Source organism: Xenopus laevis, chromosome 7L (genome assembly GCF_017654675.1).
Source record: "Xenopus laevis strain J_2021 chromosome 7L, Xenopus_laevis_v10.1, whole genome shotgun sequence".
Lineage (NCBI taxonomy): Eukaryota > Metazoa > Chordata > Amphibia > Anura > Pipidae > Xenopus > Xenopus laevis.
In genome coordinates, this window is record NC_054383.1 from 62,090,545 (window position 1) to 62,104,196 (window position 13,652).

The window sequence follows — 13,652 nt, forward strand, 5'->3', positions numbered from 1 at the left end:
TGGATGTTACAGAAAGATGATCTGCCCTTTTCAGACGGTATGGGGTATACTATAAAATGATATAGAGGATATTGTTAAATGCGAAAGTGGAAAAATGTGAAAAGATTGAGGTTGAGGTTGTTTTTGAAGACAGTTAAAGGACCAGTAACATCAAAAAACATTTTTAAAAAATTCGATACTACACATCAAAAAATAAACACCAAGACAAATAAAACTTTAAAATTGCAAAGACTTTATTAAGAAATAACTTACCGAAACTCCACTTCCTGTCTTGTTCAGAAAAGGCGAAAGGGCGACCATCCATTGGGCGGCGCTGGATTTCTCCTCCCTGGCTGCTGACAGCATCACATCAAACTCTATGGAGCAGTTGGAATTCTTCTGGCACAGTTGTTCCCTGTCGATATATCTCCATTATCTTCCCGCATGGTGAGCAGAGGGGAGCTGCATGGCATTCATCTTGTACCAGACGGACTCACAAATAACCCTCCACTCTCCGAATCACTCTCGAAGCCTTCGGGGTATCTCTTGTATGTGCAGTGCCGCCCCCCAACTTGCACACAGAGCCGGCTACACAGAGAGGAGCGGCAAGAACTTCAGTGAGTGAAAAGAGAAGCCAGTGCCGACTGCTTGGAGCGGACCCTTGTTCTGCGAGACTTTTTACATTCCTGCACTAGACGCGACCCGGGAGCTTCATGCTGGCTCCGCTTACCCAAGTGACACTAGATTCTATGAAGCAGCACGCTACAGTTGCCCAGCACCGCCGCCACGAAGATCACGGCTAGAAACTCACAGAAGAGTGTCAGCCCCCGAACACAAGTAGATTTGTAGCTCCTCCACACCTGAAGGAAGGCAGCGCATTGGTACCGGCGGCAGCGGCTGCAGATTTTGTTTCATATAAAACAAGAGTGGCTAGATCGCTATGGAGCAGCGAGGTTCAAGGGAACCAGACAGGGGGACCCGTGCGCTTGCTGGCCAAGATCGTGATTGCCATGATACCAGCTGTGATCTTTGTGGCGGCGGTGCTGGGCAACTGTAGCGTGCTGCTTCATAAATAGAATCTTGTGTCACTTGGGTAAGCGGAGCCCCCATGAAGCTCCCGGGTCGCGTCTAGTGCAGGAATGTAGTCTCGCAGAACAAGGGTCCGCTCCAAGCAGTCGGCACTGGCTTCTCTTTCACTCAAAGCCGGCGATGTTTCTGAAGTTCTTGCCGCTCCTCTCTGTGTAGCCGGCTCTGTGTGCAAGTTGGGGGCGGCACTGCACATACAAGAGATACCCCGAAGGCTTCGAGAGTGATTCGGAGAGTGGAGGGTTATTTGTGAGTCCGTCTGGTACAAGATGAATGCCATGCAGCTCCCCTCTGCTCACCATGCGGGAAGATAACGGAGATATATCGACAGGGAACAACTGTGCCAGAAGAATTCCAACTGCTCCATAGAGTTTGATGTGATGCTGTCAGCAGCCAGGGAGGAGAAATCCAGCGCCGCACAATGGATGGTCGCCCTTTCGCCTTTTCTGAACAAGACAGGAAGTGGAGTTTCGGTAAGTTATTTCTTAATAAAGTCTTTGCAATTTTAAAGTTTTATTTGTCTTGGTGTTTATTTTTTGATGTGTAGTATCGAATTTTTTAAAAATGTTTTTTGATGTTACTGGTCCTTTAAGTAGTGATGGGCGAATAAATTCACCAGGCATGGATTTGCTGCAAATTTGTCGCCCAATAATGTTTTTGCAAAACTGCACCATAAATTCGACAGAGAAAAATCTGCATCAAAATTGGCGCATGCAAAAAAAATTGATGTGCATCAAAATTATTCGGACATCCATTGATTTTAATGTATTTGGACAAAATAGTTGCATATAAAAATTGTCATTCGCATCAAAAATTGTTGCACGTCAAAATTATTTTGAAGCCCATTGACCAATGCGTTTAGTCAATTTTTGTTGTATTGGGAATTTATATAGCTGTTTCTTGAATTATTCAGCAAATTATTCACCCATCACTACAGTTAAGTTAACATGGTGGTCTTGTGGGTTGCTAGAATGCACATAGGTGTATGTTTTCTGAAGTCAAATGTACCTGGAATAGTGGAGTTGAAAACCTATGATTTGATTCACATATAAAAGAAGATATATATATATTGTAAGTCATTATGAAATAAATTCTAGAAAACCCCTATGCAACAACAAGAGTTTAAGGGGCACATTTACTAAACTCGAGTGAAGGATTAGTGAGGGATTAGAATGAAAAAAAACCATAGAATTTCAAAGTTTTTTTTGGCTACTTTGACCATCGAATTGGCTACTTCGACCTTCGACTACGACTTTGAATCGAACAATTCGAACTAAAAATCATTCGACTATTCGACCATCCGATATTGGAAGTACTGTCTCTTTAAAAAAAACTTTGACTACCTACTTCGCCACTTAAAACCTACCAAGCACCAATGTTAGCCTATGGGGACCTTCCCCATAAGCTTTCTAAGCAATTTCTGATCAAAGGAAAATCGTTCGATCGATGGATTAAAATCCTTTGAATCGTTCGATTCGAAGGATTTAATTGTTCGATCGAAGTAAATGCGGTAAAAAAGGGTTTTACTTCGATGGTCGAATATCGAGGGTTAATTAACCCTCGATATTCGACCCTTAGTAAGGGTCGGAACTACTCACAAATAATAAGCAATCAGTGTGCCTGTCAGGAATTGATGTTTTTGTCCCGGTCTCTTGGCGTATACAGCAGTACCTAACGGGAGAAAAACTTCACATAGTGTGGAAACCTATGTGTATTCGCGAAGGAGAGCTAGTGACTGCACTTACCCGCCATTGGATCAAGTAGCGTGTAGAGGCAGTGTCTTGGCGATCCAGTGGAGAAATGTATTCTTGTGCTCAGATGTTCAAACAGATGTGCTGACCCCGCAGTTGGATTTTGAAGCCCTGTTCTAGCGGTCCTGTGGGGAGATCTGTTTCGCAAGGTGTAGTATTATGATAGGTGCGACGACCTGGACCGTATGGAAAGTTGGCAGTGACGGTTGTCGGTTTTCCGTTTCTTTGTCTTTGAATATCAATACGTTCAATATAAAATTTACCCATAATTATAGCACGAAAAGCGTAAATTTCCTTGACCTTGTGATATCTACAGATAATGACAAACTCATAACCAGCCTATATCGTAAACCAACAGACACAAACAGTTTCATTTTAAACAATAGCTGCCACCACAAAAAATGGCTGAACAACATCCCCTTAAGCCAATTCAATAGAGCAAAAAGAAACTGTAGTCGCAACACAGACTATGAGAATGAATGCCAGATCCTACGTAAACAATTTAAAGAAAAGGGATACAATGAAAAAAATCGTGGAAGATGCAAAGAAGATATGTGATATGAAAGACCAAAAAGTAATGTTACAGAACAATAAGAAACAAGAAAATAAAAGAAAATATTCCATTCCATTCATCACAACTTATAATCAATCCAAAAAGAAGTTTGAACAAATAATAAAAAACATTGGCACATACTAAAAAATGATAAAGATATATCTAAGCACCTAACAGAAAATCCAAAAATAATGTACAAAAAAACACAAACTTTAAAACAAATTCTTGTACCAAGCTTTATACCAGTCGAAAAACAAATTAAGAACACATTTCTCACACATGACAGAAAAGGATTTTTCATTTATAAAAATTGTAAAGCTTGTAATACTTGTAAATTTAATGAAAAGAAAACTCTTCAGTTCGAATCTAATGTAACGAATGAGAAATTTGACATCAAGACTCTTATAACCTGCAACAATATCAATGTGATCTATCTGCTACAATGTCCGTGCAAGTTGCAATATATAGGAAGGACAGGCAGGAGTCTCAAGACAAGACTAAGAGAGCACATTAACAATATCAAAAAAGGTGTACTAACACACAGCGTATCGGCTCATTTTAAAAGTCACCATAATTCAGATCTTTCTCTATTAACTTTTGTGGGGATCGTTCAGAAAAAGGCACATTGGTCTAGCAGTGACATAATTAAATTAATATCTAAAGAAGAAAATTTTTGGATTCACAAATTAAAAACACTCACACCAAGTGGCTTAAATATTGAAATTGATTTGAAATGCTTTTTAAATGATTAATTAATTGATTTATTATTTATTAATTATCAAACGTTCATTATGTTTTAAACCAGGGGTGTCCAAACTACGGCCCGCGGGCCAAATGCGGCCCGATATCCATTTTATATTGGCCCGCAGCATGCAAAAATCCCTCCCCCCTCTCAGCATCTAGAAGAAAAAAGTTTCCTACCACTTGTCATTGGGGGGCGGAACCTACAGTGCTTCAGTGTAGACGCGAGGAAGCTTGTCCTAAACTCCGCCCTCCCCTTCCCGTGACTGGAGTTTAGTGTAGTTCGGGGAGGGAGGGAGGGGGGCAGTAAACAACAAAGCATGGCTCCATTTCCCTTCTACACTGCTGCCTAACCTGGCCTGGATTTCGTGCATCTGATGAACTGTGAGTAACTGCTCGGTGCTTGGCTTGGGGGAGGGGTGGATTTAGTGAGGCCAAATCTAGTGTGTGATTTACTGTGTGTGACTGTGTGTGTGTCTCACTGTCTGTATGTGTGTGTGTATCTGTCTGTATGTGTGTCACTGTGTGTGTGTGTCACTGTGTGTATCTTCCTGTATGTGTTTCACTGTGTGTGTGTGTCACTGTGTGTATCTGTCTGTATGTGTTTCACTGTGTGTGTGTCACTGTATGTTTGTGTGTCACTGTGTGTGTGTCTCACTGTCTGTATGTGTGTGTCACTGTATGTTTGTGTGTCACTGTGTGTGTTTGTGTGTATCTGTCTGTATGTGTTTCACTGTATGTTTGTGTGTCACTGTGTGTGTGTGTGTCTCACTGTCTGTATGTGTGTGTCACTGTATGTATGTGTCACTGTGTGTGTGTGTATCTGTCTGTATGTGTGTCACTGTGTGTGTATGTGTTTCACTGTCTGTATGTGTTTCACTGTGTGTGTGTTACTTATTTACAATTTGTAAAATGAACATGTTAATCAGGGGGTGTGGTCACAAAATGGGCGTGGCCAGTGAGTGGCCCGGCTGTTTGTATATTTTACCGCATATGGCCCTTGGAGAAAAAAGTTTGGACACCCCTGTTTTAAACCAAGACAATTTATAGGAAATTCATGTATATAAATTGATATATCTTTTAATGTACTAAATATATTAATTATGTAAATTGATGGAACTACCCACCGATTAGATAAATACCATTGATGTGTATTGTGGGTAATTGCCCCAGAGGAAGTATTTTTCAATACGAAACGCATTGGGCTCTAAACGATTCTGCTACAAATAAAATTGTTAAACTTATAAGGTGTTTGACCAAATCTTTAAGGTAACTAAACCCCATATGCCTTAAAAGAAAAATAATGGGATACAGTGTACCAGTGTATAACATGAGTAGAACAGAAAACCGGCAACTGGAAGTGCTCCCCATTACAGACAAAGAAACGGAAAACCAACAACCGTCACTACCAACTTTCCACACGGTTCAGGTCGGCGCACCTATCATAATACTACACCTTGCGAACAGATCTCCCCACAGGACCGCTATAACACGGCTTCAAAATAAGTAAGTGCAGTCACTATATCTCCTTCGCGAATACACTTACGTTTCTGCACTATGTGAATTTTTTTCCCGTTAGGTACTGCTGTATACACCAAGAGACCAGAACACAAACATCAATTCCTGACAGGCACACTGATTGCTTATTAATTGTATTATGAGTAGTTCTGACTCTCATAATTACTGTAGGTGTAAAAGGTTAATACACTATTGGGATTGCTTTTTCTTTTAGACATACGGCACTCAACCACCAATTAGTGAACCTTCCTTTTGATTGTCTGAACTATACACGTGGACCAGTGGACCCACATTTTTGGCGCAGCTATATAACTACCGTAACTAAGCGAGGCTCTTCACCTATTTAACTTTGAGCAGTTGAATATAAGCCACACTAAAAGAAACATTTTGATTGCTGAGAAGCTAAATAAAAGTTACACTAAATTTTTTTTTACATTTTACATACTGTCTGCAATATTAATAGCTTGAAACCAATCAGGTAGTACTGTAGGATTCACAATGCACTGCCTGCAATATTAATAGATTGAAACCAATCAGTTGTAGGATTCACAATGCACCTCTTATTACTGAGCTTGTTTCCTGTCAATGTTTTATACTAATTGAAGCTCTACCTTTTTTCTTTTCCTGTTTCGTTATTATGCTTTGCCTATATATCAGACCACTCGGGTGTGGTTTTTATTAAAACCTACAGGAAGTCAATAAACATATGCAAGTAGAAGAGGAAAAAGACAGTCACTAAGTAGAAAGCAACAGACCAAGACATAAATAGCTGAAGCACCTGCAAATTAATTGGTCAGCGTAAGTCATATTCTTTAACTTGCACTGTTTTGTATTACGATTGTTACTTCTGGTATATAATTCTTTAAGTCTTTCTTGTATGATTTTGTTGTCATGCTACATAAAACATATCACTCACATTTTAGGTATTATGCTGTCTTTCTATAGATTTTTGCTCTTCAGTGTACAGTTGTTTTAGGCTGCTTTGCTGGTGATTTCCATAAAAATGCTGAACATTTACATATTGTTTTAGGGGCTTTTTCTCTCAGTGGAAAATGCAACTGTATAAAACACAAATACTGTACATAATGTAGCACAATAATAATTTTGACTTTTAACCTAGAATGTATAATTTTATTAATAATAATAACAATTACTTATAAAGATCGTTATAAAACGCACAGCACAATAGAAAGGTGTATACATCAAACATACAGATGGAAAAAAAAAACACAACCAATACAAGAAATAAAGAAGGCCCTGCTTACAATCAAAATTGAACCTAGTTTCCAGAAATATATTTCCAGTAGCTTTTGTCAGTTGTGTGAAAGATGTTTCAGTATAGGAAATGGAACTTCCTATACTCTGAGTTCTGTTTCCAGCTCAGCTTATTCTTATATAAATGCTCGAACTAAACTTCTCAATTGAGTTTTTATTTCTGTTTTTTGTGCAGAAATGTTACTAGCTTTTATGGATACATGTCATTAATAACACTAATTGTTTGTTTTATAGTTGTACTCATAGTCAGCAGAAGATGTTTTTGGTCAGGGAGGCCAGGAAATGGGAGACTGGTGTTGTGCGTAGTGTTCTGCCCATTTTTATGGCCACTTCCTTTGGATCACACTCACTTTCTGCACCGAATTTTTAGGAAAATTAAACCATAGCAGTAGGGGCAACATTTGTTTGTCTAATAACCCAGGACAAAATAATATTAAGATTATAGATGCAGTAAGCCAACAGAGGGATGGTTGCTATGTATGGGTTATGAGACTTGCAGCAAATCTGGCACCAGTTACTAAATTTCTGCTGAAAAGCAGAAATTTATGGAACATGGAAGCTATATACCAGTTAAATGAGTTTTAGTTTCTTTACTTTTGAGAAATTTAGAGAGAGTTTTGTGAATTTAGTATTTAAAAATAATTTTCATGAGTTGCATTTTGGAGTGCACACAGTGGCAGGTGCTGCATATATATAATATATTCATAGGTGTTAGGACACTGTTGATTTTAAGGGGCTGATTCACTAAGCTCGAGTGAAGGATTCGAATGAAAAATACTTCGAATTTTGAAGTATTTTTTGGGTACTTCGACCATCGAATTGGTTAAATTCGTTCGAAGTCGAACGAAATCGAACGAATCGAACGAAAAATCGTTCGACTATTCGACCATTCGATAGTCGAAGTACTTCCCCTTTAAAAAAACTTCGACCCCCTACTTCGGCAGCTAAAAGCTACCGAAGTCAATGTTAGCCTATGGGGAAGGTCCCCATAGGCTTGCCTGTGATTTTTTGATCGAAGGATTTTCCTTCGATCGTTGGATTAAACTCCTTCGAATCGTTCGATTCGAAGGATTTAATCGTTCGATCGGACGGAAAATCCTTCGATCGATCGATCGCAGGATCAGCGCTAAATCCTTCGACTTCGATATTCGAAGTCGAAGGATTTCAATCCGAGGGTCGAATTTCGAAGTATTTTTAACTTCGAAATTCGACCCTTAGTGAATCGGCCCCTTAGTGTGTTTAACCCTTTAAGTGCCACAGGACATATACTCTACATATACTAACTAGACTATATGTTCTGCTGCAATTCTGGGTCTGCAAGGGGAGAAGTAGCTTTTAAGCTGCTCCCTTGTAACCCACTCATTCCTGGGTCCCTAGGCAATGAGCAGAGTGGGAGAACAAGTGGCCTGGGGGCACCATCGCTCAGGGGCCCCTAGGCTGCAGCAGGTATGCTGCAGCCTCTACTTCTTGGATCCCTCCAGTGCCACCCTGACCCGGATCCTGCAGGATGGCTCTCTCCTTTTTATCCTGGATGTCTTCTTCTTCCTCCAGATTTCCAGCCTGCATGCCCAAGGCTAGTGTCTCACACACACACCAACACACACTTTTCTCTCAATACACACTTTGCACATAAGTGGATTTTCATTAAAATGAAGGCTTAGCCTCCCCAAACATATTTGCCTAAAAATTTTAAAGAAAAAAAATAAAAATCCTCTAAATTACCATGGTGTGGGGGAGGGGCAAGGAGTACTGCTGACTAGTGTCTTTACCTGGAGACTCCAGTGATGTCATCATGAGCTTTTGCACTGAAAAACAGGATATTTCAGATGGGAAAGTTTAAGAGCTGATCTTTGTGTGCCAATCACAGTTAGGGAGTGTGTGAGACTGAGTTTTACCCAGGATGAGTGTTTGTGCTGGGGATCAGTGCCAAGAGACAAAGCATCTACTAATCCTCCACATGCTTGTCTGGTATGTGGGGATTGTTTAATACTTACATTTAACAAAAAAACAATACCATCAATGGTAGTTCCATTGATCTATTCAGGTAGGTGTTAGCTGAAATTAAAAAAAGTGTGAAGGTGTGATGCAGTTGTTATGGTAGCATTGTGACCAGATCTCACTTTCATACCTGTGTGAGTTTCCGCTAACACCCACATGAATAGTTCAATTGAACCATTGTGATTGGATATTGGTGACTGTTTCCTTAAAGGGGAAGGAAACCTCGTCGGCGCTAACCCCCCTCCCCCTCCCGTGTATTGCCCCCCTCCCTCCTCCCCCCGGCCTACCCCTCCCGCTGGGCAAATGCCCCTAACTTGTTACTTACCCTTCTGCGCAGGTCCAGTTCAGGGAGTTCACAGCCGACATCTTCTTCCACGCGATCTTCTTCCTCCTTTGACCGGCGTTTTGGCGCATGCGCAGTAGGAGCATTTCGCCGGTACGGATCTACTGCGCATGCGCCAAAAGTCACGCGCATGCGCAGTAGATCGTACCGGCGAAATGATCCTACTGCGCATGCGCCGGTCAAAGGAGGAAGAAGATCGCGTGGAAGAAGATGTCGGCTGTGAACTCCCTGGACTGAACCTGCGCAGAAGGGTAAGTAACAAGTTAGGGGCATTTGCCCAGCGGGAGGGGTAGGCCAGGGGGGAGGAGGGAGGGGGGGCAATACACGGGAGGGGGGGTGGGGGTTAGCGCCGAGGAGGTTTCCTTCCCCTTTAAGGGGTTGTTCACCTTCCAAACACTTATTTTCAGATTGTTCACCATAAACAAAGTATTTTTTTCAATTGCTTTCCATCTTTTACTTTTTACTGTATTCCCAAAATTGAATATTAAAGTTTAATGTTTGTGTCTCTGGGGTTTTAGTCTGGCAGCTCAGTGATCCAGGAACATCTGAACTGTTACAATTTGCTACAATTAGTTGATACAATTAGTTAAAACATTTTTACGAGGAATATTAGCAACTATTGTATCAATTCAATTAACCTTCCTCTTGAAGGTTGTCGGTGTTTATGGCTGAATGTAAGTTTTTTCTCAACCTCATCTACTGTTATATTGTGTGACTTTGAAACTGTAGTAAAGAGGCAGCTACTGTTTTTTGCAAGGGGACTAAAATATATCTACATTATACTTTCAATGTATAAGATCTCCCATAAATGACAGTTAAATAGTGATAGGCGAATTTATGGATTTGCAGTGGATTTCCACGTTTTGCCGCAACATAATAATTGTCAAGTGCATAAAAAAAGTTTGCCGAAGCAAAACTGGACAGATTCACCCATTACTACAGTTAACATATCCCTTGTGTTCAATGTGAAAGTAGACCAAATGCTTTAATTTGTTTCACAAATTTTTCTCTGATTTGTGAATTTTTTCACAGTTTCGTGAATTTTTTTGCAGTTTTCGCAAATTGTTTTTCCGTTTTGCGAATTCTTTGGTGAAACAGTACAGAACCATTCATCACTACAGTTAACATATCCCTTGTGTTTTATTTGAAAGTAGACCAATAAACATGCTTTAATGTTAAACAAGCCAATCATTAGCCCTAAATTCCAATAATGTGGATGGACTGAATGTTTTCTATAATTTTGATAATAAAAGAGGGCTATGCATATTATTTTCAAAGTAGTCTGAGCTTTGTCCATGTCAAGTAGGGTTGCCACCTGGCCAGTAAAAATTATGGCTGATCCCAATGTTATTAATAGGGAAAAAAGATAAATAAATAGGAAGGACTGTATTTTTTTCCAAAAAGGTGTATACCATAATGTCAAGTGAAAAATTACTTTGTACTTAACCATGCGTGTGGGCCCATCCATTAGTATTGCTTCAGTCAGACCATTTATGGGACAGATTTCATATTGTGGTGTATTTTTAGACACATATCCTCTCTGTGTGTTCAGACAGGTGAGTTACAACATTTGCCAGAGCTTATAATATGGGGCTGAATCAGCTGTTTCTCCTCCAGTGGAAAATCAGAGGTGAAGAAACTGCTGATGTAACATTAGACTTAGCCTACCCAAACAAAAAAATCACCCTCCGCCTATGAAAAGACTCTTCTCAAGATTGTAGTGTTGCAATTTGTTGCTCTAGGGCTCAAACACAAGCCTCTAAAGTATCAATATGCTCACAATTTCCACTAAAGGTAAGCAGTTTGGAACTGGGTCAGATCTTCAATCTTGCTAACATTCATTATCCCACTTACAAATCAAATAACAAGAAAATAAAACTTAGAATACATAACAAACTTTTAACCTTGTTTTAACCTTCTTTATTATGAAACTCCTTTAATTGTAACTCCACTTATACAGTCCCAACTGAAAGAGCACTCACTTAACGAGCAGCTATACACTAGAGCAAGCTCCACTTGAGTCCCAGGAGTCCCAGGGGTTCTATTTATACACTCTGTTCAGGTACACTAATCAAACCCCACCCACCTCAAACTGAGGGAAAACTAATTGCAAAGTAAAGCATTTGTAGTAAACATACTGTAAGTACATCAAACTTTGCTATTTAGCACCCAAGACAGAAAAAAAACATTTTCAAGATTAAACCAATGCTTAACCACAATAAACAAACATTTCTTTAAAATAAGAGTTAATAAAAAATAATTTTCCTTTTGTGTTGAATTGTTTGCCTCTGTTGCTTCTACCAGTGAACAGCCTATTAGTAAGCACATGTGGTGTGCATGGATTATGGCACACACAATGTACTTCCAAATCCTTTGCCCACTGCTGCATTGTTGTTCCAGTAAATTGGATTCCTTGATCATGCTGTGTTGCCTTTACAGCAGTAAGCTACAGTAAACTACAGTAAGCTACAGTAGGCTACAGTAAGCTACTGTAACATATGTAGAGTGGAGGCTTGGTCTGCTCTTTTACAGGGATGTACCAGTAAAACTATTGAAAAAGTTTCTACTGCTTTGAAACAAAACTGCACTACATTGTTTCCCTGGGAAAGTGGTCTTATAAAATATGACTATGAAGATTTTCATTCATCCAGGTCATAGTATATCTAGTATAGGTCAATCTAAAAACAACTGGACTTGCTTATAAAAGCTTTTCACCCCTTCTGAGTGAACCAGTGAACCCTTTCTGCAGTGGCCACTGTCACACTTCCCCACAAACTGGACCGTTTTCAAGTACAGTCTTAAGGAAACAGTTATGCCAAAAATGAAAGTGTATCAATGTAATTACAATATAAGATACTGCTGCTCTGCACTGATTAAAGTTATGTGTTTGTTTCAGAAATATGAGAAAAGGTACAAGTTGCATAGCAGATAACAAATAAGCCTGGCAAAACACTATTGTATTCTACAGAGCTTATCTGTTATCTGCTATGTAACTTGTGTCTTTTCTCCTTTTTTCCAGCTTCAATGGCTACCCCCATAGCTACACAGAAGCTTATTAATATAAACTATAGTAGTCTTTCTGAAGCAAACACAAATATTTTACCAGTGCAGCAGTACATTATATTTTAATTACTTTGATACACTTTAGTTTTTGATGTTACTCTTCTTTTAACCATAGAGGCCAGGATTTGTGGGCAGGCCTCAGAGACCCAAGTCTAAGATGGCGAAGATTGGGGTAGGTTTGAGCAAGGGTAGGTTGGTTTTGCAAGTGGGGGGTTTGGTTTGTGAGCAGGGGGTCAGGTTTGCAAGCAGGTGAGTCAGTTGTAAGTAGTTGGGGGGGGGGGTTGGGGCTGAGAATCTTTAAATCTGTACCTATATCCACTATATACATAATTATGGGGCAGATCTCTATGCTGAGCCAATTTCTTTGTAGCTTTCTGCCTCAAGTGTCTGGAATGTTTATGTGCCCAACAGGCCATGTTCATTAGCATTTTATCTACTGGGGCATATTCGTATCTACATCTCTTGCACATTTTTTGTGGTTTTATTGCAATTTTATCCCTGTATTATTGTTTCTTATGTATTTTTTAGCAGAGCTTTGCTGTTTGGTGCTTTCGTATAGGAAGGTGTCATTTCCCTTGTTGTCACAATGTGTACTTTCCAACAATATATGGTTTTCTGGGGGGCTCTATACATTAGGTGGTGTTACGGCACATAATATGCAGTCAGGGGACTTTGTTTTGAGCAACTGAGTTTGCAGGATTGAAAATTCTTATGCACATTTTTAATTTAGGGTCTGCGCATACCACATATTTTGGTAAATCTATGCATATTTGGCATAAAACTGTTCAGTAGACCTCTGGCGTTCATATTTTGGGTGATTTTCCTTTGTATTTAAACAATTGTGTAAGATAAATGGTAGTTTGGTGTAAAAAGACATATTTACCCCTGTTGGATTTGTTCAAATTCGTACTTTCTAAAAATGTATGGTTTTCTGGGGGTCTTTGTACAGTTAGGGTGTCTTGCAGAACATAATATGCAGTCAGGCGGCTCAGACTGCAAAAGCTGAGTTGGTAGGCGAGAAAATTCATATGCACCTTTTTCATTTAGGGTCCGTATATAACCACATACTTTGGCAAATCTATGCATATTTGAGATCAAACTGTTCAGTAGACCCCAAATTTAAGGTTAGTTGTCTTCATATATAAATATTTTGTGAGATAAATGCTGCAAATTGCAACATTTCAGGTGGTTTTCAGAAATGTCAAAAACTGCTGAGTTTAGGAAAGTATTGCAGTTTGGTAACTTGGTGTAAAAAGATGTATTTACAGAATTTTTTCAGCATGCTTCCTTCATTCAGTTTCAGTTCAGTGCAAGTCACACTGTGGCCACCTCCATCTGTTTGCTT

General features: G+C 39.6%; 1 long non-coding RNA gene across 1 annotated transcript in view; it reads left to right on the forward strand.

Moving 5' to 3' along the window:
* Positions 1–4,314: 4,314 nt before the first annotated feature.
* LOC108696310 overlaps positions 4,315–13,652 on the forward strand; it is a 36,248-nt gene continuing 26,910 nt past the window's right edge. The window contains exons 1-3 of the long non-coding RNA XR_001932229.2: positions 4,315–4,494; positions 5,487–5,616; positions 6,286–6,426. This is a non-coding gene — a long non-coding RNA (uncharacterized LOC108696310). The remainder of the gene's footprint in view (positions 4,495–5,486; positions 5,617–6,285; positions 6,427–13,652) is intronic.